At 33.1% G+C, this 26,759-nt stretch overlaps 1 protein-coding gene across 1 annotated transcript in view; it reads left to right on the top strand.

The window, feature by feature from the left end:
• The window catches only part of LOC135132006 (Ig-like and fibronectin type-III domain-containing protein 1), a 313,291-nt gene that overhangs the window by 85,630 nt on the left and 200,902 nt on the right, over window positions 1-26,759 (top strand). The gene's annotated exons all lie outside the window — the stretch shown is intronic.

Raw genomic sequence — 26,759 nt, forward strand, 5'->3', positions numbered from 1 at the left:
TTGGAACAATTAATGGATATAAACAAATAAAATAAACGAACCTTATAAACTATGACAAGGTAGGTCCCCCGTTTCGTCTGTCTGTCTGTCTTCTATCTGTGTCTTGTTATTAGGCAGTTATTCTCTGAAACTATCGGACCACTTGTTATAAAACTTTGTATATACAAACTTTACATAGTTAAATATTATTCAAATTTTATAAAATAACGTACTGCTCACGTTGTAATTTTTATAAAAATTAGTCTATTTTATTAGACAGAATTCTTCAGGTATTTAGAAAAAGAAAAGCAAGTAATACAAGTTACAGCGTATGAGAAAAAAGTGGCCCATAAGGATATCGAATCCCCGACCTTCGCATTATGAGCATGTCTAGGGTTAAAATTCAAGGCGAATTCATAAATCACAAGTACAGGAATATATTATATTATAAAATTTGGTGGAGATGATTAGCCGAATTTTGGATAGAGTTGTGCCATCTACATGATATTTCTAATTTACATATTAAATTTAACAACAAGCGGTTCAGTGTAGCTTCACAAATTATAGTCGGAAAATTTACGATGCGAAATTTTGAAATGGGTGGGGTGGGGATAATTAGACAAATTTTGATTAACGTTTTACCAGCTACACTTTATTCTTAACCTACTTTGACCAAAAATCTGTAGGGTATGTTTGAAGATTATCTGTCAATAAAAAACAACCCAGACGAGAAAGGGGTCACGAAAAGTCAAGAAAATATGAAATTAGGTATTAGCTTACGCTCGGGAAGTAAAAATTCATTGGATTTAATGTAATTTGTTTAAATTAAATGTCAATCATCGATTAAAGATTATTATGAATAAAATTAATAATAAATAATGTCCTCCCAGATTTGGAGATATCTCATCTTGGAATTTTCTTTAACGAAAAAGAAGAGAACCAAATTCGCAGAATCATTTAGGAGTCATCTATCACGGCAGTCCTTATTTTCCAAGCTTACCCTAAGAGTACGAAAAAGTCGGTCTTCACTTCATCCCTTCTCAATTCTGAACAACCAAAGATAACATAAGATGATTGTAATAAAATATCGTTCGTTTTGGAGAATCGGTCATCGCAGTTTAATAAAAATTTGCCGCTTCCTTAATATGGGTAGCAAGCTAAATTATTGGTTGCCTACCGACATTGAAAAAGTTTAAAAAATTTGGTTTATTTTTGACGGATTTGAAGACAGGCGTGAACTTGACATACGATCTTTCATAATCACCTTGTGTAACTAAAACTAAAATATTAAAAGGAGTCGACACGTTTGTCAATACATTTTCAGAATGTAATATCTTCATTAACAGCCTTATTGTCTATGAAAGTTTCCATGTAGGCTTGCTTTCAATAAAACCGCGTACAATTACTGTCAGTCAAGATGAAAATCAATATAGAAAAAAATAAGTGTGTACGCAATTTTATTGAAATCCGCTGTACTCTGCCTACAATTTCTAATATATATTGCGTAATCAGTTTTTTTCTAATTTTGTTGTAATTAAATCACATATTTTTAAAAATCAATTTATCAATTCAGTATTATTTATGAAAATTTCGGAACGCGTGTTTTCAGCTTACCAAACTTTAGAAATTGTATCAGTGACATTGTCGACTTTTTTGTTGAAAATGAAATACAATAAAGACATCTTTCTAGCAATTTCTGCAACACAAACTTCTTTTAACTGTTTCTCATTTTCAATAAAAAAAGTCCACGAAGTATCTGATATGATTTCTACAATTTTCTAGGCTGGAAAATAGTGTGTCTCGGTAAACTATCTTTTCTCTTGAAAGAAATTAAACACTTTCCACCTCTGTATGTAGTTATACTATTACGTCTCATCTGTCATCTCGAACGGATATATCACAACGGGTGTACTGTTTTAACATAATAACTTCGAGCGACAACAACTCAAATAATGATGACATCATATGTTCCACTAAAATGTTGAAATTTTATTATAAAATGGTTTTAAATCTTTAAATGTTAACATGCATGAGATAAACCTTCATATTAAATGCATTTTATGAGATTTAATAGCCAAAGTAGTATAATATGGTGCTGGAGCATGACCCATTATCCTCATTCTGTTTTTAAGTGCACTTACCGACTTACAGTGTATTACAATATTTTTTATAAGGTTGGCAACGCTCTTCGTCCTTTAGCTAATTAGCAATTTGTTACACGTTTAAGCATAAACCTCTAAACTGCTGTGATAACAAATTTTAACAATAATAACACCGTTTCACGTCCTTAGGGTTATTAACAAGAAACTTAATTGACCATAAATCGCTTGGGGCTTGTGTTTAGACTTCATTATCTAGGCTGCCAAGAAAATTGACACAAGATTTAGAATATTACGCACATTTAAACACAAAGTACAACTAAATACCCCTTTATTGTCTAATATTTTAAATAGATTATAGTTCTTTTTTATGTAAAGTATAAATATCAGATTTTCTCTAACTGCATTTTTTCAAATAAAGCAGAAAAATGAGTTTTGCATAGTTAAAAAAAAAAAGTGTACTTTGTCACCAACTTTGATTGGTAGTTTTTTTGACTTTGTTTTTGTTTTCTCAAAACTGTAATTTTTATTTTTATAATATTATTTCTGTACAGCAATTTAGGTCTTTTGTGTTGTTTATTAATTACTGGAACGCGGAAACGGCTATATATCGTAATGGTTCACTGAAATGGCTCACTATAGTGGGGAAAATTTATAGGAACTAATAGTTAGAACAGTTTATTTGGCCATGTTTCAAACTTAGCCCTGTTATTACACAATAATAAAATTTAGTTGTGTCCAACTTTACATAAATAGCCCTATCTGTGTGTAATTAAGCTACATGCAGCAAAATTAATTATTTTTGCAACTAGGATGTTAATCCGGGCAGGTAAGTTGCCAAATTATTGCATCAAGACAAAAATACACTGAGAAATTTCAATAAAAGAAAAAAAGAAAGTCCATAGAACACGGATAAGAACACATTATTATTTAAAATAAATTAAACCTAGTTAATGTTCTGTAATACATTGAGTTCAAGTTTGAAATTTAAAAAAAAATCAGGCGAATCCAACAGGGACCAACGTATTGTACGAAAAGATTTACGAGTACTTTACGCATTTGTTACCTTTGCTAGCTTTATCCATTGTGACTGAATGGTTTCTTAAAACTGCTTTAGCTATAGCTGTGAAAGTAAATGAATACTCAGTAGTATGTATCTACACTGCTCATTGTTTTTGGCGTAGTGTAACCACATTATTCTGAAAAATATAGTTTATATGTGTATAAAAATACCGTTTTTGACAAAAAGTCGTAAATTTTGACTTGTCCACCTCGTTTTTCAGCGCACCGTGTACAGACGGCCAATATCTGTGTTTTTCTGTGGCATGAAAACAATAGAAGAAAAGAAACCAGCAACTTTTGCCTTTATCTTTGGACAAAAATTGCGCCGTGTTACAGCAACAAAACAGATTAATTACGACAACAAAAGCCGAGCGCACCCTTAATTCTGCCTGCGTTTTATTACATTTCCTAGAATTCGATGTGAATTATATCCTCCGGACTTGTAATCCTCGGAGACGTATCGTTAAGGTGTTCCCAGATTAAAAATTATTGATGACCTTCGAGCGAAAAATTCTGCTTTTAGCTACATTTACAAACCGCAAGGGGTTGTATAAGACAGGGGGCGGCACACTAGTAAATTCACTTTTGATGTTTTCAATTTCACGGCTTTCTTGCCAATTTCACCTGCAAAATTGCTAGATGCGGAATCGATAGGGTGGAAAAAAGGCAAACCGCGACACAGGCCCGTATTAAAGTGTTTCCAATCAATTCCCATTAGGGAAATCGCCTCGACGTGTGCCGCACGTCCGAGTCAGTAGCGTAGCTACAACCGGAGCCGGGAGGTGAGGTCAAGCACCGTCAGATAGGCGCAAAGACTGACACTGTTTAGCCTTCGATAACACTTCTCAGGAATGTACGTAACAAAGGTTTGCTGATGGTAGGTGAATTCAAATACACTTCTGGTTAATATATGTACTTCAATACTTCATAATGAACACATTATATACTTTAAACCTATAAAATGGGTTATAAGTCACTATTGAAATCAAAACCATACCCTTAAATTTTGCTCACTTAATATTTGGAAAACTGGAACTGAAATTTAAGCACAGATTTTAATAATTACGTAATATTTAATCTTGAAAGTGATTAATTAAGATTTAGATTGATATTGAAGTTGAAAGAAATCGTTTTCTTTACTCGATCCAGCATAATCCAGGTTATTTGATGTTACATTTTTACCGGAAGGCGCATTTAAGGGATCACAAACAGAAATTAATTCGTCTGTTTGATCAACATTAAGCGGAATCTAAGAATAATCTGACGTTTGCTTGACCTCAGTCGTGGTAGAAACTGAATCTTGTATATCTGCCCTGATGCTTACGTTGTCATCAAATATCTTATATGACAATCAATTTGAGATGTTGGATAATTACCTATACTTTAATTTTAAGAAATCTGACCGGTTGGGTTTAAATAGTGCAATTAGCTCCTAGGAGTGGACGGAACTAACAGATATTAAGAATGTTGATTATGCATTTGCTTGCTTTAATAGTTCTACTACGTGATTTTTTGAATTTCTGCTCTAGTTATCCACGTTGCTTAAGTCAGCAATGAAACGTGTATTCGGGGGTTTCAAGGAATGTAGATGGCCTGTAAATATAATAGGGTGTCGTATCTTGGAATAAGTGTAGATTTGTTGCTAACTCTTTGTGAATGATTTTGGCTGCATTGTCGTGTCTATCTTTGTAGTCAATTTGTGCCAGAATGCTACAGGATGAAGTTATGTGCTGAATCGTTTCGGGTTTTGCTTTACAAAGTCGACAACAATGATTTTTTTATATGTATTTGGATCTTTGATTACATATTTTTTGTAATTCTTGTTGTTAATTACTTAGTCTTGAATAGCAAACAAAAACCCTTCTGTTTCGGCATATAAACTTGATTTTTGAACAAAATCAATGACATTTGCTTGTTGATGTGAGTTTCCTCTAGCTCTTCGAAGAATTTTCCTGCCGTTGTTTTTGTTTTTTCGGTATTGGATAGATTTAAGGGCGTGTGGTTCAAGTCTGCCTTTGCTATGGCGCGAAATAGTTCCTTTCCTTCCGAGGGTTGTCAGGAAATCTTTCTTCAATTCCGAAACTTATCTCTTCTGTAATTTTCTAAGTTGTGGAATCCCTTTCCTCCGCTCCGACTTGGTAATGAAAATCTCTCAACAATTTCCGTTTTCCGTCAGATCTTTTTCTTGGAGCTTTGTTTTAGTTTTGGTATCATCAATATTGGCAGATTGATGAAAACCCAGATATTTGCATGTTTCGTTTCGTTCTTGGGTTTTGATTATTTCGTTAGCCTGGGTTATATCTGGTATTTGTTGTTGAACGCTTTTTCTGATTGCTTGAGTCTTGCATTTCTCAACACCGAATGTCACCGGAAAATTATTCTGTTAGATTCATTAGATTTATCAAGTAATTTTTCGTACTTGCATATATTTTTATATCATCCATATATACCGGGTGTTTGGAAAATGGCGGATTAACTGTTCAGTAAGTTATATACGGGGTTTCGGGAGCCCCAAAAAAATATCAAAAAAATTCTTTGTGATATAGATTACGAAAAAAATGTAATTTTCTTACTTTCTGATTTCTTTGTTATGATGGTGACTGAAATCTACCTTTTATTTTTTTAGGACAATAACCATAGCAACCAGTAGTCATAATCGTTGTGCATTATTATTAATAAAAAAGCCTTTATTTTTCATTAATAAATAAACCAAAAAAAACATTTACTAAGACATTTATAAATTATAAACTAAAACAAAACCAACAAAAGAAAAATCTATTAAATCATAACCAACTAAACACTAGCGAAGACGTCCAAAATTCCTGCCGTGTGCATATGAGTAAGCTCGTAATGTTTCCAAATCATCAGTTGATCATTTTTGTAAAAGTTAGTCGTCTCAACTTGCTAAGATAAAACTGATTATTGCTTTAAGAAAAGAGAGGGTGGGTGGGCGGTACTATTACTTGCCAAGATAAGACTGATTTTGGCAAATGAGATACACTCTAGGAAAGAAGAGGGTTGGTGGGTGGGGCTAGTGCCTGGTAAGACTGATTTTGGCAAATGACATATTCTCTAAGAAAGTAGAGGGCGGGTGGTTGGGGCTAGTACCTGCTAGCTGCACTAGAGGCTCAAAAGCACTTTTAAATTCTTTACAATCACAAATATATAGAACCTCAAAATTGTTTTAGATTTTTCAAAAAAAAAACAAGGTTAAAGTGGTAACCCAAAAGAATGCTGATTTTTTTGGGACCTGATCGACTAACTGCCAAACTAGTGCTATATGTTAAAATTTGACTTAGAAATATGTCGGACTTCATTGAACGGATTGAAATGAAGCTTAATTCTATGATTAAGCACGTATAAAATTCGCGTCGGCAGCAAATAAAGCCTGTTTCTAGTGAGATTTTCCACTGGAAAATTTCTAAGCAATATTTCAACGAGGACCCAATGTTAGTTCAGTTCTGTATTTTCAAATTATTGCGAAAATTGTGTGTCCTGTTTTTGATTTGATGAATAAATAAAATGGAAACGCTGCTGGAAATCGAACCCGGAACGCTCCACATGCAAAGCAGAACGTCTTCCTACAAGTTCATTAAGCAGGTTTAAACAATAACAAACAAAATCGAGGTGGATTCATAAACTATAAGTACAGGAATATGTTATTTTCTAAAATTTAAATGGCGTTGACTAAGCGAACTTTTAAAGTGACGTCATTACTGTGCTGGTGGGGATTATCAGACAAATTTTGGTTAGTGTTTTACCTTCTACAGGATTCCTAACAACAATCGGTCCGGTAGTTTCGTAGATTATGGGTCTAATAATGATCTGGACAGACATGCAATTGACAGATAACATCAATTTTTTTTTCAATTATTCTGTATAATATATGTATTTAAGTACCGCGTCAATTCATCATATCAATTCGTCGCGCGACAACTCATGGCCAGTGGTTGGAAGTAATTCAATTGCAATGCATTATTGCGAGAAATTACTTTTTTTGAGTAATTAAGTCCTTTTACAATTTCTTTTTGCAATTACTTTTAACCCAAATTCTCAAAAATATTGTTTTGTTTTACTCTACGAACCGTTTACCTGACCTGCTGGGATTATTACACCTGGTTCGTCCCCACAAAGAGAAGATTAACTCAGTAGGGAGTTAAAATCTAAAACGAGTTTAGCACAGAATTTGTTAAGAAACCAGGTAACCATAGTATACAAAAGCTCTTCATCATTTTAAGGGTGAGCTAAAGCATTTTCCAGCATAGGGAAATAAATATAAACTCCTGCCCAAGTTTTTGGCAAAAGTATACATCCGATTGTAATAAACTTCACACCGTTGAAATGAGCGTAAAAAACTCTACCCAGACTGCCGTTTTTTAAATTTCGTTGTCAAAAAAAACTACAACGCGTTAAAATTGTGATGAGTATGAGATTATCTGGTTTTCGCTATTTACAGATGAATTTGAAATTCTCAAAAAGGTACATTATAGAAATTGTATTAAAATATGTAACAATAAATGCGTTTGTAAATAAATCACTCACTTTCTTTCTAACACGATTTTTCTTGACCTTTTGGACTAATACAACAAATATCTAAAATTGTGTCTTCATGAAATTTTTCAAAGTGCAAAAAGTAATTGTTAAAGTAATGCATTACTTTTTAAAAGTAATTTATAAAAAGGGCAGTATTTGTTTTTGAAACAAATGAAAAAACATGTCAAGCTTTTTATTTTACTCTCCATCTTTTGACATTAGTCAAACAAATTTTATGCGAAATTTGTAAAAGTTATAACATCATCAATTATTTTTCTAAATAGGAAGGTATAATTTTGATTGCATTATTTGATAAAGCTTATTTTTCTCCATATGAAAATGTAATGATGTAGGGGTTGCATAACAAAAAAAAAAATGAAAAAAATAATAACAAACAAAATAAACTTAATTTTAATGATGATATTAAATAAACCGAACAATACGTTGGAGTAAATATTTAGGCTATAGAAATTATTCAAACTGTTCCTTATAAACTACCTCCTGACACAAAACCCAGACGATGATAGACCTGATTGATGGAATTTTCAATACTCTGGTGACTTATACGAGTCATTTCATGACGAATTCATGCTTTCAAGTCGTCCGGAGTCCTAGGTGGCCATTCTAGTGGTCAATCCACCTTCCATCAAATTGGTTATCCAAAAAAGCCCATAATGTGGGGATGCCCCATCCTGTTGGAACCAAATCCTGAGATCTCAATTTTGTGAATTATTTGGATCAGGGGTGGGATTTTGTTTCTACCGATACGATACGAAGCGATAACGACGCGATAAATGACAAGGACGAAAATATAAATTTGAGATACGAAAGAAAAAGACGATCACATTATTTTATCGTTATAGAAACAAAATCCCACCCAAGAAAACGGAGCAATTAGATCCGGAAGCACTGCGGTTCTAAGATGATCGAAATATAAAAAAGTAGGGGCGAATGAATCTTCTGTTCATTATTCCCACCCCAACATTAATTTTTTGGGACTCTTGGGTCTGTGCCGCTTGAACCCAATGAGGTTGTTCTCGAGCCCAGTAACGACAATTGTGTCGATTTACGGTACCATGTAAATAAAATATTGCTTCATCCGAAATTAATTATTTAAAAAATTGGGATTGTCGTCACAATGTCTCATGAAGCTTTCACAAAATTCCAATCGTCTGTCAGGAACATCTTCTGATAGTTCATTTATGAATTGAACTTTATATGCATGCAGTTTCCCTTTTTTAAAAACTTTACCACAAACGACATAAAAATGTTGAAAATCTGGATGAATCGATAAGGTTTAAGTGTTATAGTAATAATTGTGTACACTAATTCTTTGATTCGAAAATGATATATTTTGTCTGGTCCTTGTGATTTCCAGTTTTGTGTTCTATTGACGGCATTCTTCAGTTCGTCAATTATTATTTGATCATCGGTCATTGGTGTAACTGTGGATAGTTTATTGGATATGTGAGGAATCCATTGGGCAGATTTATTTATTAAACTCAAGCTCTTGAGGCCAAAGTTTTGACCAGAAACTTGTTAAATTCTGTGAACTTGGAAGTATACCAGTTAATTGGGTTTTATCTGTATGAGTTAAATTTCGATAGAATAATTTTTCTTTGTAAAAAAACTGTGTGTTATGAATTTTCCGAAGATGTGTTTCTTTGAATTTTTCAAGTCTTTTGTTATGTAGACTAAATTTCCGTAATAAAATGTCTTTAATTTGTAATAGTGTTGTGTTGTATTCATTATAAGATTTGGTTATTACTACTGTTACTATAATCCTCCACTATTGTGGACGATTTTCATCCAGCGTGACATTGTAAGCAGAGTTGTTGAGAAACATCCAGACTGTATCCGGTATATGAAAAATGAAACTTTAAGACAGAAAAAGAAACTCTTTTCCCATATTTTGTCAATAATTTAGTATTAATGGCTTAGGCGGCGTCTGACTTTGCCCCTCCGCGCTACAATTTGCGTCCCGCCACTGATCGAGGGCTCAATCCATCAAATCCAAATCTCTTAAATCGACTCGCTGGGGAGATTTACACACACTATTAGCCGTATATCTTAAAGGCGGATTCTATGACTAATGGAGAAACACATAAACGTTTCATAAATGTGAGAGCAGGGTGCGCCACTATCGCATTACGTGGTAGCAGCGACAGGCGCCTTTTTAATTTGCAATAGAAAACAAAATTTGAATAAACGTCGGCTTTTCGTGAAATGCGGCCTCTCGGAAGCACATTTCCATTAGCGATAAAGGAGAGACGTTTAGCTCGGATTGTTTAAATTAAGTTATGTGAATTTAATATACAGTTCTGGGAAAAGTTTTAGACTTTTCGGAAGTTTTTAATGCCCGAATTTAGATTTATATTGGAAACGTTTTTGATACTGTATGTGAGGGATAGATAAGTAAGCGGTTATTAATTGTTGGTGATTTTAATGCTAGAATAGCGCACGGATTTCAAACGCGATTTTAATGTTGTGAAATATTACTGTGCAGTTTGGTGGAAGATATGTTATTAAACTATCAAATAAATGCTTCAGTTATATTTAATTAATATCTCCAAGATCTTTTCTACATTATTTGTAGCACTTCGTTTGTTATGCAAGGTGTTTCAATATGATTTTCATCTAGATAGCCTTGGAATTTATTTAAATGTAATTCTCGTTGTGCCGCTCGCACTGTACTGTTTTTGAACTTCCGTCAATTGCTGTAAAAAAACAATGATCATCACTTTTCAGGAGCTTTTTGTAGTTATGCAACCAACAATTACAATTATCCTCCAATCATTGTCTTTGCGAAGCGGCATTTTTTAATTTGCAGGAAAAATACACAGGCGACTAATCTTATCACCTTAAAATTTTGCGTGCTATGTAAAAGTTATTTAAATTTTATAAAATAACATTTTCCGGTACTTGTGGTTTATGAATCTGCCTGAGTTTTTACCCTAGGCATCTAGATTTTCCCCAAATCCAAATTATATAACACACGCGGAGATCAAGAATTCGATCTCCTCATGGACCACTTTTTTTTCTTACACTGGGATTATCCATTTTTTTTTCTAAAAAATTTGTAGTTTTTTATGAACACCAACAAATCTGTTGAAATTACGAAATATTTGAAAACAGAGCATAACGATGTTTTATTCTGTAACGTCACAGATGGATCCGATGTCTGCAAGTAACTATTGCGTTATTTTGCATAAACATACACTGGAAGGAAATACGTAAGTAAATCTGCAGTTGTTGAAGGGTTGCGTAAATGTTTTGGAATGTAACACGTGTTAATTTCTAAGTTTGGGTTTCCTCAATCAAACAGTCGCAGTTTGTATTCAGTAGTGAGATCCTCCAGTGGCGTGGATATTGAATTATGGTAAATTTCGTATCTTATGGTTTAATTTAAGTTTTATAATTAATTGCACACGAATTGAATAATGACACCATTATTAATTTGAATGAGGGAGGGTGGAATCTTATATTCCACCTTACTGCTTCAACATCCTGTTCTTATAACAGGTGTTGAAGCAGTAAGATGAGTTAAGTGAAGAACACGATTTTTTTAAATCAGTGTTTTGTCAATTTAAAATCAACTTAAAGGTATTGTCATAGAACATGATATTTTTTTCAGTTGTACATGACCAAATGCAAATGTAAAATTTATCGCTGTTAGATATTTAGCTTCAATAAAGGAAGTAATAAATAAAGTAAAGTACTAATAAAAACAATGTTTTAGATCTTTTACTGCAAATAAATTGGTATTTATGTAACCATAAATTGAATAAGCGAGACAAACCATCCACGATTAATTCAGAACAATAACAAGAAAACAAGCCAGAAATAGTAACGTGTAAATAAATAAGGAAATTGTTTGTCAATTAATTATTACGTTACTTCAACACCTCTAATGGTTGGTCTCAACAAAAGTCGGCACTATGTTTAGGAAAGTTAATCTAATTAATAATTAAAAATTAATTAAAAATCTAATTAATTTATCGACGACAGCTACCAATATACATCACCGCAGTCATCATCGTTTTTCAGACATGTGTAGCAGTTTTGGGTGTATCTAGCTCATAAATCAATAATAGGTTGACCTGTCTTAAGTCCAGAAACCTCCCCCGTTTAATTAAAGATAAAAGCTCACACAGATTAGTTTGTATTATTTCCTGTGTACTTGTTCCTTTGAGATTTCCACCTGCCACAATCTCAATCCTCAAACAGTTTAATAATTAAATCACAAAAAGGATTTCGACACCGCACCACTTGGTCTTAATTTGTTCAACGTATCTGAGAATAGCCAGCTTGCCAGGCAACAAGCGAACCCTTAATTTGTATTAAATTAAACCGAGATATCTGAAATTATATCACCTTCAGTTTCGATTAGAAAACGGTCAAATTCGAAGCAAACCAAACACGAAAGATATGAATCGATTTCCAGATCGTGCCTCGAAAAGCCAAGGGTGTTTACAGAGCCGACTTCGGGTAAGACAACCCCTTGGGAGTACAATCCCCTTTCTGAGGAAAAACAATAGATACACTGCAACGACAATGGCAGTGTTTATTATTTTCGGATTGTAGGGTCCAGCAGAGCGACTCGTGGGAATTTAAACAAGAACGTGGAACCGAGTTGTGTAAAACAGGTATAATAAGATCGTCCTGAATATTTGATAATTTTGTTTTGCACCAATTTGTCGCTAGAGATATTTTATTATTTTTGCGTTATATTAAACCTTGCAGTTTCTTGGTGTAGAATATTAAATAATGTTTCTACCTCATTTTAGCGAAATTGTCAGAGGCATCCAGACGGGTATTCTAACCACTAGACTATCGGGTGTCACAGAAGAATCTATTACTAATTATAACATTTCGGACAAAAAAACTTAAATACCACTAGTCATAAAATATTAGGATATTGTTGTAGCAGTATACTACTCTCATAGACGTAGTCAACCGCGATAAACATTTTACTGTACGAAATGGGGATTTTAGTAGCAATATCGTAAACTTGATTTAATATTTGCCTCACCATCTCGGCTGCTTGATTTCATATTACTTTATTCGAAAATTTTAACCCGGAAGTATTTTTCACAAACGGGCACTGAAGCCCTGCGCCCCCTGGCGAGCAGCCCCGAGGCCGCCCGTGCTGTAGAAGCGCCTTTTTTAAACAATATTGAATCACAAAACATGCATGAACCAGAGCGGTAAAATTAAAATATGTCTCTGGGAAATTACATGACACAAGATAAAAGACGACGCTTTACCATACAGGAAAATCCCATATGTGGAAGTTAAATGTCTCATGAAAAACAGAAGAGGTCTTTTCCGTGACCAGTTTACCGAAAGCTCCAAAATTTCTCTTCTGATGCACACATAAATTAAGATGTGCGCCATTTTGTCCCTTCTTGTATCGATACTGATGGCAATATGGCGTCGGCCGCCATTAGCAATGCAAATGTAGTCGGATCACGTGGCAATCGTCCGTGTTCCGCGTCGTGATAACTTTGCGGTGCTTCGTTGTGCTTTAATTGAAAAAAAAGCTCCTGGCTTTGGCCGCTCAGAAATCAAATCTCTCAGATCAAAATCGAATAATCGGCTTTTTTAGTCTGACGCCTCTTCATTTCTGGTTTGATGGGGATTATTCTGGAACACGTGAGCCTGAAAGACGAAATGCTAACGGTTAATTAATTCGGCTTCAGGTGGTCTGGCTAGATAACGTCTGAAATTGCATGGATGAGCACGTTTTTTCCTGTGTAATGGTAATTAAAACGCTGGAACGATCGGATTTGTCACGTTTGATGGTTATTTTTGAAAGGCAATTTTGATGGAAAAACTGCAGGAAACAATTCGGATATTCGCTGCAGACGGATGAAAATGCATTGTTTTTTTGCTCGTGCTGGGAACTTGATGTAAATTCTGGTTTATTTACGGTTGTGATATTGAAATTTCCCTTTAGTAACGCTGAATTCTTGTTAACTTTTTGTGCAACTAATGGCTCTATGGTAATATTTGCGACCAATCATTCTCAGTTTTTGCGGAGTTAATTAAGTCGTTCTATTTACTTTGGGTAATGTTCCACTAACTGTATTGAACTATGAAATTGTTCTCGTGTTATGGGAATATGACTTGGGTATATTTGAAGAATTATGTAATAGAACTGAGCTTGTGTTTTGCGTTATTTATTCTTTACAACAAAACTCTAATTAATAAAATTCCATTTTGTTGGTTTTCATGATTTGAAGGTAATCTCTTTCTACCTCTATGTTATGAACAAGGTGAATATGGTGGCGTATTAACGAAACTCAGGACACAAATCTGGAATTGGGTCTTCAAAACTCCCGAACCTTCTTTCGACTTTCTACGTTTAACGTTTTTTTTTAATGTCTGTAGTGCCGTCGTAAAGTGCAGGTTCGGTTTAAGTTGAGAGAACTGTGTTAACGTTCACGGTGATCTTGGAGTTTTCCGTTTCCTTCTCACGCCGGCTTTACTTTTTTATATTGTAAATGTCCATTTGCCGAAGAAATACGTGGGAAGTGATCGTTTAAAACTTCGAAATTTGGGATAAAAGGCGCTGACATTTGTTTGTAGATGGAGGGGTTCAGAAAACTCGAAATAAGAGGTAACCAGAGAATTAAACGGATTTGATAGCGTTGGCGTATGAGCAATGAACCGAAAAATTCAGAGTTTAGTATTTATTTTTGCTTTAATATTGAATTCAGATTAATTACTTCAAGGATACTTTTGTTTTTATTAAGGAATTTTATTGCGCGTAAAATTTCTTCATTAGCGAAGGGTTTGAAGCTTTTCTTTTACGAAATAAACCAGTTTTCCTTTTTGCAAGTTATTAAATATATAAATTTGTATGTTGATCGAGTCATTAAGTTCATCTGCATAGTTAGAATTCACACATCTAGCGAGAGCGTACGCAAAGCTGATGAAGCTCGCGGAGTGAGTGACATGTTACTCATATTATTTTTTTTTGGACACAAGTCTTTGACATGTGCCTCGAGACTCTAGAATTTAACGTAGGTATATCTTTTTACACTGATAAAATTTGATCGATTAGTTGAGATGCAACACCCAGTGTATGTTCACAATTCTATTGTGTAGAATTCACGAATTTTGTTCGCATGTAGTCAACAGTTATATTTTTGAATATCTCGTCTCTAAAGTAAAATATAAAATTCGATAAACATAAACGATGCTTTAGGAAGCGATGTTTGCAAAAGAGCTGAACAGGGAACTGGATGTTGAAAATAAATTTTGTACTCGCTTTTGTTGCTGTTCCTCATTACTGGAAACTTTTAATAAATTTACGCGTTGCAGGGATTTTATTTCATGCTTTTGATTGTTATATACGGGGAATTCTACATTTTAGCCGGAATTTTCACAAAATAATGCAGCTGAAGTGCACAATGATCAACTGACGTTGATTTCATGAAACGCAAAATAAACAAAAAAGTTAAAATTACAATACCTTTCATCCCCTCTACGAAAAATAATTTCAAACTTGATTAAAAAAAACAGCTTTCGTGTCTTAGAAGAAATCGTTTATGGTTTGCATATATAACTGTGCCGACTACATTTAAATAATTCAGCTCGAATCGAACCAATTCTTTAAAAGTCAACGGCATCTCTCTCCGCCACTTATTTCTGAGCTTACGCACTGCCGAGAAAAGTCGTCCGGATTTAGATTAGTTTCGTAGCAACCGCGTATTACACCGTACTAATTCGAATCAAAATAAACTCATTATACTAACGACTACCTTAGTGTTTTTCACTTCAAGATCAATAAACACTTTGATCTACAATCTTGTTTTTGGTCCTGCTGGAACTCACTGTACAGCAAACGGCTGGAATTTTTCTCCTTTAGGATCGATTGTCTAGTCGTGATGGTTCGCTGCAAACAATCTGAAAAAGAAAAGGATGATTGGATAAGAAGACGAACCTCATTTTCTCACCTTTACATTCGAGATCCTTGCGTCGCGCTACCAGCAGGTTCAGATAAGCGAACTGTCACTGATGATGTGTACACATACGTCTCAGTGCTTGTAAAATCTCGAGCTATCCGTTTAGGATCCTTTATGCCGATTCCAAGTTACATCAAATATAAAAAAGGGAAGAGGAATGGTGATAGTGTGATCACTGTGATCAGCTGATATTTCCAAGGAAGGAGATGCTTTATTTGAAACTTTATGGGGGCTGCTGCTGGTGGCAATATTTGTTTATAGTGCGTCCTTTATGTGGAAATTTGGGAATTATCGAGACAACAGTTTGTAGTAAAAAAATATTGCTGGTTTTACTACGCAGAGTCATGTAGATGCAAATTAGTGCGTATTTTTTGATACTTTTTTTTAGACGTGCTGCATGTGTATTGTACAAATAAAATTAGCCTTGTTGAGATAGAAGCATGAAGGAAGGTTTAGTTACGGATTGTTTCAGGGTATACATTTTCGTCAATGGCAGCGGAATGAGAACCAAGACTGATTCGTTAGTCCGGTCATTATAAATTTAATTAATAAAGAGCGGATTTATATGTACAAATATTTGTTAAAGTCTACATAGAATTTCTTCGAAATATGCACAATTTTATGCAATTTACCTCCGGCGACCCGGAAAGAAATAAGAACAATAAATAACATAAGTATTTATACATAAAGCATATATTCGTTATTTTTTGTTGTTACAATTATTAACAATCAGATATTTTTCCAAATTTCCCATTGTAAAATTCTGTCTTCTATCTCTCAATAATATTTTTTTGGAGAAAAATTTATTTCTACATCAATAGATATAATTGGTGTGCACTTTAAGGCACTAATTCTACATTAATATTTAGTGATTCGCCACTTAAAATTAAACTGATATTTTCTAAGACCTTGTAACTAGTATTTTTATATTATTAAATTGGTACATATTTTTTCTGACCGAGTTCAGGATAATTTTTTTATCCATGAATTAATTAAAGTTGTTTTGGGCATTTTTCACAAAATTGACTAACACCGGCCTTCTTCAACGTAAAATTATGAATGAATTAGAAATATTTTGTCAAATTATTCTTCCCATCTTTATATGCCAATTGCAGATATGAAATACTGTATGCTCAGCTGATATGTACCTAGTTAAACTTTAATGACTTAAGACAAATCACCCCTGGCTAACGAAAACTACACAGGTACATTTATTTGGAAAAATTCCAGAAAAACCCAAATAAATATATATTCAGATGTTCTTAGACTTTCGACAAACGAAAATCATAAATAAATTTTATTGTCCCCTAATAAACCAGTTATGGCGACCTGCAAGAAGTGCTGACTAATGGAACTTTTAAAGAGAGTTCAAAAATTCGAACGAGTGAGTGAAGAGATTTTTCGCTTATGTTACATACGACATTTTTCCTACGACTGCAACTGCAAACAAAAAAAATAGTCGAATGTTGTTATTTCGACAGGACTTCGCTCGCCCCTTGAGTACAGTTTAACAAATCCTGCTTTTTTGCAAAATTAAAAAAAATGATTTTGCTAACTCTACACAGATAAGTAATACCAATAATGGTCTGAGAAGCTAAATGGTATCCTATAAATGTCTTCTGAAAAGTTATAAATTTTTTGTGTTTGTCAACGACATCCAACTTATTTGTTAATGACTCTAGAATTATTGTACAGCTTTATTAAGCAAATCACAAAAGTGTAATTTTTCTATGACAGAAAATTTAATTTGTATTTGATTAATTATAATATCAAGGACTTTGGGCAAGATTTGTCTTAATTTCTATTGTTTATCATTCATTTCGCTCCCTTCACAACGTTTCGACGGTAAAATATCAATGTCATGTTTTCTATAAATTTTGTTAAATAATGGTCACTGTTGCGAAGGTGTCTAGAAAAAATATACTGTGTTGTTATATATAAAATTCCAATTTAACATATACATTATTCGTATTCCTGATTATCGAAATCAAATTCTGACGTAAATGAAATGTAGCGGTTAGAAATAATAAAAATAATAATACAATTAAAATTCATTGCTTCAAAAATATGCATTCATTTTTAAAGGCTAGGGTTATACCTGCAAGCCTAGCGAGTTTTTCCATTTGAAAATGTTCCGATTAACATTGTTTCAACAAGGACATGTATGTCAATTCCAACACGTACAGTATAATAGTAATAATAAAACAAGGGGATGTACTTTTCTTAAGATATGATGAAGATAAAAAATAGGGTGAACCAATTTTATTTAAGGAAAACAAAATATATAACAAAATATATAGATAGTAACAGTCGTTGTTTAAGATAAAAGGTGATTACACAATCTGGATTTTTTTGAGAAAATTTTAATGTCTAGGCCAAAACTCAAATCAGATTCGTACTCCACAAGTGTAGGATGTTACTGTATAACATTTAAATTATTTGAATATATACCTAATGTTTTGGGATGACATCATCACATTCTTGGCGGGGATGATTAGCCAAATTTTGATGATATTACTAATACACATACAATTACTTAAGACCTATTAGTGTCGGGTTGTGCCGCCGGGACACCGGGAAATTTTTACTTCTTTTTTTTATACAATTATTTACATTTTTCACATATCCAGGATGTTACAATTGCAAGTGCAATAATTATTCCTAAAAATATAAGAGACGCATAAAAAATTATATATGTAAATATTCAATAAGAGCATTTTTTACAGTGTAAACTCATTACGAAGCAATAGGTTTCCCATTTGCGTATGTCTGTCTGTTTGCCTGTCTGTCTATCTGCCGTATGTCCGGATTTTTATTAGACAGATAATCTCCGAAACTACTGAACCAGTTGTCAAATTTTATATGTAGATTATGAATATCGTGTAGATCGTAAAACGCTAATCCAAATTTGTTGACGTCATCTCCAAAATTTATAATATTGTTATTTAAATTTTATAAAATAAGATACTCGTTCACATGTGGTTTCAGTTTTTGTTGTAGACATCCAGATTTTTGGAAAAAATTCAAAGTTGCAACATCTTGCAATTTAACTTTCAAACTGCATAGCCGAATGCTCTGAAATTTTGCAAACGTTTCAAAGTTATTGTAAGAGTGGTAAATCGTTAATCAAATTTTTTTCGTTTATGACCCTCTAAAACAATAATGACATCATTTTAGAATTTTGCCAAATAAATGTTCTTTAATTTATATTTACCAAACGTAAATTTTGGTGATATCAAAAGCATTGTTTATTATTTCAAATGCAATTCTCATTCGAATGACTCGAGTTTAAGTCTTGGATTATCGGACGTTTTACATAAAATTTCTAAACTGAAATCAGTAGAAAGTAAAATAGTACGTTTCACCCAACATTCTTTTTTTTCATGTATTTAAGCTAATTTTTTATCTGTTTTTTCTTCTAAGTATTTTAAGGTACTATATCATTTTTTTTAAGCAAGCAGACCAGTTTTTACTTTGAAGTTTTTTATTGCTTTTTTACAAATTAAAAAAAAGTCAATTTTTGTCGTCAACCCATTTTTAAGGCTATTTAAAAAAAAACCGTGGATTTCTAAAGCTTTTGACTTTGTTTCCAGCGGATCCATATAGACACCGCTGACTTTGAGATTTGAGATTGGTCTGTTTTCTTAAAAAAATGGTAAAACACCTTATAATAAATTAAAATACAAAATGTGGGGTGAAACGTACCATTTTGTTTATTACCAATTTGCCTTTTTTTTGGTATTATATATATTAAATTTTATAGGATTGCATACTCTTGCATGTGTTATTCATGAATCCGGGTCGAGTTTTTTTTCACCTTAGATATCCAGGTTTTAAAAAAAAAATTGCAAACTTTTTACGATTATCGTAAGCACAATACATCGTTAATAAAAAAATTTTCGTTTATGACCTCCCAAAAAGGAAGATGTCATTTTATAATTTCGCAGAACAAATGTTTCTTTGAATCCGTGCTGAGTTTTTCCCCTAGACATCGAGATTTTTCGGAAAAAATTGAAAATTGTATTTACAATTTAACTTCAAAATAGCAAAGGCGAATGTACTGAAATATTCCAAACGTTTTCAGGTTATAAAAAAGATGATAAATCGTTAATCAAAATTTGTCCGATTAAGGCCTTCCCAAAAAATTATGACGTCATCTTAGAATTCTACGGATCAAATGTTCTTTACATTTTATAAAATGACATAGTCCTGCATGAACCTGCGTTGACTTTTTACGCTTAGCATCCAGATTTTCGGATAAAAATTAACATTGTACAACAATATTTTTACAATTTAAGTTTGAAATTGCAAAAACCGAATGCTGTGAAATTATGAAGATATTGTAAGATTGTTTTGTGTTGAGGACACAAAATTAGCTAAATTTCATTTTCTGTTAACCGCTGATTCTCGTAATCTGAAAGTATTAAAAGTCGAATTCGGTCGAAGTATAAACATAAACAGTCGAAGTTAAGCATATACTGAGAAATTGAGAATGTCTACCTATATTTTCCCGTTAGTGATCTGTGAATGTATTTCATATCTAAAGACGCAGGAGTTGCGGGGATGTTAGTTACGGCATTTTATAGAGGTAAACAGTTATCAGTGTTATCACAAAACGAAAATCCCAAAATCTAATTTTATAATTTTTTAAAGTAGCGGAATTTTAAGACTATACTTTAAGGGCGAGGGAAGTTCTGCCAAAATAACCTTCCACCATTTTTTTATTAGCTTTGTTTTTCTTGGTAGCGTCATCAAAATTCCAAAAACAACATATATTTTTCAAAATGTCACCGACAAAACTGAAAATAATAATAGTAATAATACTCAAACAACATCTGTATACAATACCACAGGGCCCCACTGTGTAGATTTCTAGGTGGACCCCCATGTTCACAATCCGACAGTGATTCATTTTTTAAAATGGAAAAATATAAACTAAATTTAAGTTTCATTAAAAAAAAAGCTGAATTCTGTGAAAAATTTATTTTTTCTTTTCATCAGCACTGGGAATTTCTTCAGAGACAAAACGATCGCTAATGCTGAATTCCAAAATGGTATTCAGTTATCAAATAGAAAAAAAAAAAAAACTCCTAGGTAGCATCAGTTGACCATGTTGGAGGAGTTTATGTCTAATTAGAAGATAGCATGATTCCAGGTTGGCGCGTCTGGGGGCTTCAACCTCACTTCCAGGCTCATCCTCAATCTTCACCTCACTTTAGGGTCTGCCAGAAAGTTAAAAGACGTCTTGTAGTTAGAATTTAATTTTACCGGTACATATATTCCACTCACAACCTCACAACAGGTTAATTTTCTGTATACACAATTAAAAAAAAGAACAAACTTGTGTAGGTTCCTTCCTAAAACTTGTAATAGGATAACAAAATCCCGTCTTCTAATAAAAGAAAAAAAAAAAAAAAAAACAAATGTGTAAAGTGTCAAAATTTTATATAACAAAAATAATTATAAAAGACTAAAACCAGCAACTTCTGAGCGATACAATTTTGCAGTGAGATTCCCGACTTTTTGTTCGTCTCACTTTGAATCGAGTTATGTTGGTAATGACTAAAGATGATAAAACGATAAAAAAAAAAATACTGACTGCTTGAACAGTATGTACTTGACTAAGTAGCCGTCAGGCGATTGACTTCTTACATCTGCAACTGGCTTCATGGTGCAACGTGATCAATGGTAAACTTATTGCGACGTAATTGGTTGCTCACATTTTTACTAGGCAAGAACAGGTGCTTACAATGCGTGTTTCTTTTGTTCTTAGTGTGTAGATCCTTCTGTGTACGATTTATAACTGGGCAAGTGTGGTTGTAGGAGCTACAGAGAGCACTACCGATGTTTTGTTTTTGAATTTACTAGTAAATGCACTTGAACTGCATTTTGGGGGATTTCGACGATTTGTAGTAGATTTTTTCATCAACATTTTCCATTTAAGCTAAAAAAATACGATCAAGATTTGCGTTCCTACTTATTTTTTCACCGCTGTTTGAATACCAACAATTAAATTTGCTGTATTCAGATGTTATTTTAATAAGTGTTGTAATTGTTCTAACGACTAGAATGAGATTTAAATTGTTCAGAAACCACTTTTCAAATCGTTTTATAGTCGATTGGTTTTAATAACCAGTATTGTGAATACAAACAAAAGCAAACCATGACTGAGCAATGTACATTCAGATCGGATATAGTTGATTTCTCTTTATATTCATTCACCACAATATATTGTTGTTTAATTTCATCACACCTTTAGACCGAAACTAACTGTTCATGGGTTTTAAAAGTCCTACAGGAGTGTATAAAACGCAGCAAATTATAAACTCAAAACGTTGATTAATAGATTATGTTTCTCGTCCTACTTGCTTAGAATAATTTAAAGGTCTGTCAAGATGAAGTTTATTAAGTAACAGATTAATCATTGCCGCAAGCCGCTATTTTGTAATACATAAAAAATATTTTGCATAGTTTCCAAGGTTTTAGTTGTCTTTACTTACGAAAATGTAATATTTTTATTTGATTACATTATGTAATGTAAGACTGTTATAATTTAGATGGAAAGAAAGCTCTCAAACATATAATGGTCATCATATGAATACTACATGATAAAGATCGTTTAATATCCCACGAGAGCTATCTATAGGTAGCGACTCTTGTTAATGTCCTGCATCCCGAGACACCTTTAAATTATTTAAAACAGTTGTTCTAGTTTCAGGGTTAATCTTTATTGAATGACCCTCGTAGTTTAATATTTATGAAGTCAGTTTCATGAAAATGTTAAATTTATATGTTAATTTTAGTTATTTTTGGCAAATACAGGGTGATGTCGAAATATATGCAATAGTTGTAACCACGGCATCACCTACCGTAGTAATATGGAAATATAGAAGAAACAAATTAAAAGTCGAAAAAAAAACCCATGCACAACCCTCGATGCGACGCCGCTGATCCATCTTTTAAACGATTCTACGACAACTGGTCGCAAACAATTGATCGCGCGACAATTGATCGCAAGCAACTCGTCGCAGCACAATTGGTCGCACGCGACAATTGATCGCGGTGACAATTGATCGCAGCGACAATAGATCGTACGTAAATTTATCGCAGCGTCAATTGATCGCAAGGTAAAATTCATCGGGAAGTATTTTCTTTTATTAAAACTAAATATTTTGTATTCTGAATTTTAAGTTGCAATAAATTTAGCAATCAGGTAAGGTGTAAATATCGAATTAAAAACAATTTGAATATAGATAAGTGACGAAGTTTGTAGTTGCACTTTAAAAATTAAAAAATACGAGCGTAAACACCTCGTTACATAAGATTTTTTATTAATAAATTGTCATTTTGGTTATTTTTTTTAAGAGATTGTTTCTATTTATCTCGTTGCTTATTTTACCTATTATATTATAGGAACTAGCTTCATTATAATAAGTACTCAACATAAAAACAAGTGTTTATTGTTCTTAACTAGACTACAATTATTTAAAAAATCATATTTTTAACAACCTTTAAATTTTAACACATTTTGATATAGAATTGCCTCTATTGTCTATTCTTGTCTTTATACATATCACCAAACAATAAAATTTATGAACTAATAGTACATCTAGAGTATCCATATGCAGCGAATGTAAATTCCACTGGACGGATATAATACTTATTTTAATCCCTTGTAAATTGCAACGGATCTTTTACAGGGTTTGAGAAAGGTTTACGTGTATTGTAAATATATATTGCAAAAACTTTTATTAGAGCGTCAAGAATAATTTTGTGTTACCGGGAAATCTAAGAAATGTAGGTACTTATGCAACTAAAAACTTATTTTTTAATTATTATTATGTGACTAGTATTGTACTGAAGAAAAATTCAGTTGTACCATATGTGGCTGTAAAAAAATACATATACAGGGTTAGTCACGAGAAAATTATTTCTGAAAATTATTTTTACGCAACCCAAAATACGAATACCATGTACCACTTGATACTAACTGAATTTAAAATGAAATGCTTAATTCATGATTGCTTTGAGTTTGGCAATGTCATTTTGACAATTCTGGAAAAGGAGGTTACGTAAGTGTCCATGGTGGTACCGCAGCCAGTTGGAGATCTCCGCTGGCGCCGCTTATAAGTTTGTCAGGGCTTGCTTCGAGTGCCTCTTGATCTTTTGCAACCGATTAATGACGAGAAAATTATTTCTAAAAATTCCTTTTACGATAGATATTTCTGTGACGTGTAAAACAGATCTCAGATTTAAAAAAATGGAAAAAATAATTGGTTCGCAGTTTTCCATGAATGACCCTACTACGGGCTGCTACCTGTTTTTATTCTTCTCCGCACTTTGCATCCTACAAAAATTTACAACATGGGCTGGAGAAGCCCACCTACATCCGGCAGATTAGGCAAATAATTGTGAGTATGAATAGTCGGCCTTCCGAGTGAAATGCCCTTCAATAAACTTTTCAAACTTCCCAAGCTAAAAATTAGTCACGCCATTACGAATAACCACTACTCAGTGGCGTCGTCATCCTGGTTGTTTCTACTTTTTAACGGTATTCACTGTTTGTATTACTTGTTACTCGTGATGTATTGATTGATTTAAATATTTTAAATAATATTAATTAATAGAGAATATAAATCTGTTATGTGCGTTGTTTTATTCAACAAATTTTATTCCATGAGCCGCTTCAAAAAAAAAAAAAAACTGTACGTCACTGTCATCGGCAGTCTAATCTGGATAGTGAGGGGTACTGTACTGACACTTTACCGGTTTGGCTCGAAACCATCATTTTAAGTCTGGCACTTCCTCCAGTAAGAGCATATTCCTTTGCTCCATGGTCAAAACTAATCTTTTTACGATCTTGTTTACAGAAATGACGTAAAAGTGGAGATTGGTGTGTAGGTACTTAGCAAAGGGAACGAGATAAATTATTCATTCTTTGGTATCTACAAGTGCCGTATTAACAGTGTGAGCGTTCAAAAAAGTTTTGAATGAAAAAACATCTTTGGTTTTATCATGGATTAAAGATAATCCAGAACTAATTTGTAGTGAGCAAAAAATTGTCTGCAAAGAATGCAATAAACTCCAAGATTAATTGTTAATATATAAATTCAAATTTCTTTGCACCAAATTTATTAAAAAATATATATATTTAATTTTTTAAACTATCGAACGTAATGAAAATAATACTTTTTCACTTAAAACTGTAACGAGGGTTTTTTCACGATTTATCTATAACTTTTTAATTTGACAATTGTAATAATTTTAAAACCATTTTTTATTAAAGAAAAATGACGTCTAACACGTTTTGAAAGCTATTTTTTTCACTCGTTTAATTGACAAACTTTAAATTTGTGAGAAGAAAAGCTTGAATCACTTACTTGAGCGTCTAATCAATAAGACGAATAATCCAAATGAACATTACAGTAGCATACCGACGAGATGTGTCAGCATTAAAAAAAATATTTTACAATATTTTCACTTTTTTGCACTTTGGTTTAGTCGGAACTGAGCCTAATAGTTACTGTTTTTATGGAACTCGTATGTATTTATTTTGACACTTTTTTTAGAAATAATGAAATTTTTGAGAATATAGCACATTATTTTATTTTCCTCATTCATAACAATTACTTATTTCTCTATAAACGCTATCATTTTTCGCCTGCGATCAATTGTCGCATGCGACCAGTTGTACTTGCGACGAATTGTGTTGCGATCAATTGTGACTGCGACCAGTTGTCGTTGCGACCAGTTGTCGCTGCGACCAGTTGACGCTGCGATCAGTTGTTTGCGATCAATTGTCGCGCGACGAATTGTGCACGACGAATTGACGCGGTACCCTTTTAAACAGTAGGTGGAAAAACGTTCGAAACACTTTCAGTTTCAATTAAACGACTTTTTGCTGGTTATCATCGTTGAAGGTCAATGCGAAAGAATATTATTTATCAGTTGTGGGAACAAATGGTGGTCCTGAGAAGGACCGATTTTTGGTAATGCTTCATGGTGATCGCTTTTTTATTCTAACAGAATTTTGGTCCTTACCACGATTCCACGTTGTTTATTAGGACAAACATAAGAGAATGCTACTACCTTTTTATAATAAATGTTGAAAATGTTGTCCTTGACTTGCAATACAGATTTCAGCAAGCTGCAAAATGTTTGCACGAATACGTAAAAAACTTCGGGAGTTCTACGAACTGTAGCGGCTGCCACTTCCACCCGTTGTTGAAGCTCTTCGATAGTTTTTGGACACTGTTGATTCGAAGGCACCATGATCTCATTGTCAAAGACATTAACCGAACACACGACAACAACCAACTGATCTTATAAATGCGCAGCTTTTGTGGTTCTTAATCCTCGTTCTATCCATCTATTGCATAGTAGTTATGGTATACCAAGAAACACCAGTGTTGTGTATAACAACTTATATTTCATTCCAAATCATTTTTTCTAGATATTGCTAACACTTAGGAACAGGAACTTTACACAGTGCAATAAATCTTATTGTGAGCTCTTCCCCATTTTTTGTTGCGCATATTTCGAAATCACCCCAGTATATGATACTCCAACACGTTTGGTAAATCGCTGGTTGCTTTTATTAATAGACTTTGTTAACACTGTTGTAAAATAAGGCAATATTATGCCTTTTTTAGGTAGACTAAGTGAAAACAGTAAGTTAAATTAAGTAAGTTAGTATAGTACGTAATTTTTTATAGGAGAAATCTAATTAACAGTTCGGGCAAACTTTAAATTAAACTGAATTATTATCTACAAACTTAAGAAAATAATAGACTTAGAAACTAAGTCTGGTATGAAGACTACAACAAAATAAAACGTGTTTAAGCATCCAGACAGCATAAAATGCTCCGTCGAAACTCCAAACTTCCCATAAACTTGTGGATATGAACGTTTAGGGGGTTATTACGTATAGCAGTATAACACAGAACACATTTTGTCGATGGAAAGTGGTGATCTGTCTAATAGGTAAATGCATTTACAATGTTCGAACTTTTTTCAGTTGATTTTGTTTTTGATATCTGATATACAGGGTGTCTCAGAAATAAGTACATTAATTTTAATCAGTTATAGAGCTCATCGAACTCAACAACTTTTT

This window comes from Zophobas morio, unplaced genomic scaffold (assembly GCF_036711695.1).
Source record: "Zophobas morio isolate AGI-343-1 ecotype UQ-CSIRO unplaced genomic scaffold, CSIRO_AGI_Zmor_V1 ptg000021l, whole genome shotgun sequence".
In the NCBI taxonomy this organism is placed as follows: domain Eukaryota; kingdom Metazoa; phylum Arthropoda; class Insecta; order Coleoptera; family Tenebrionidae; genus Zophobas; species Zophobas morio.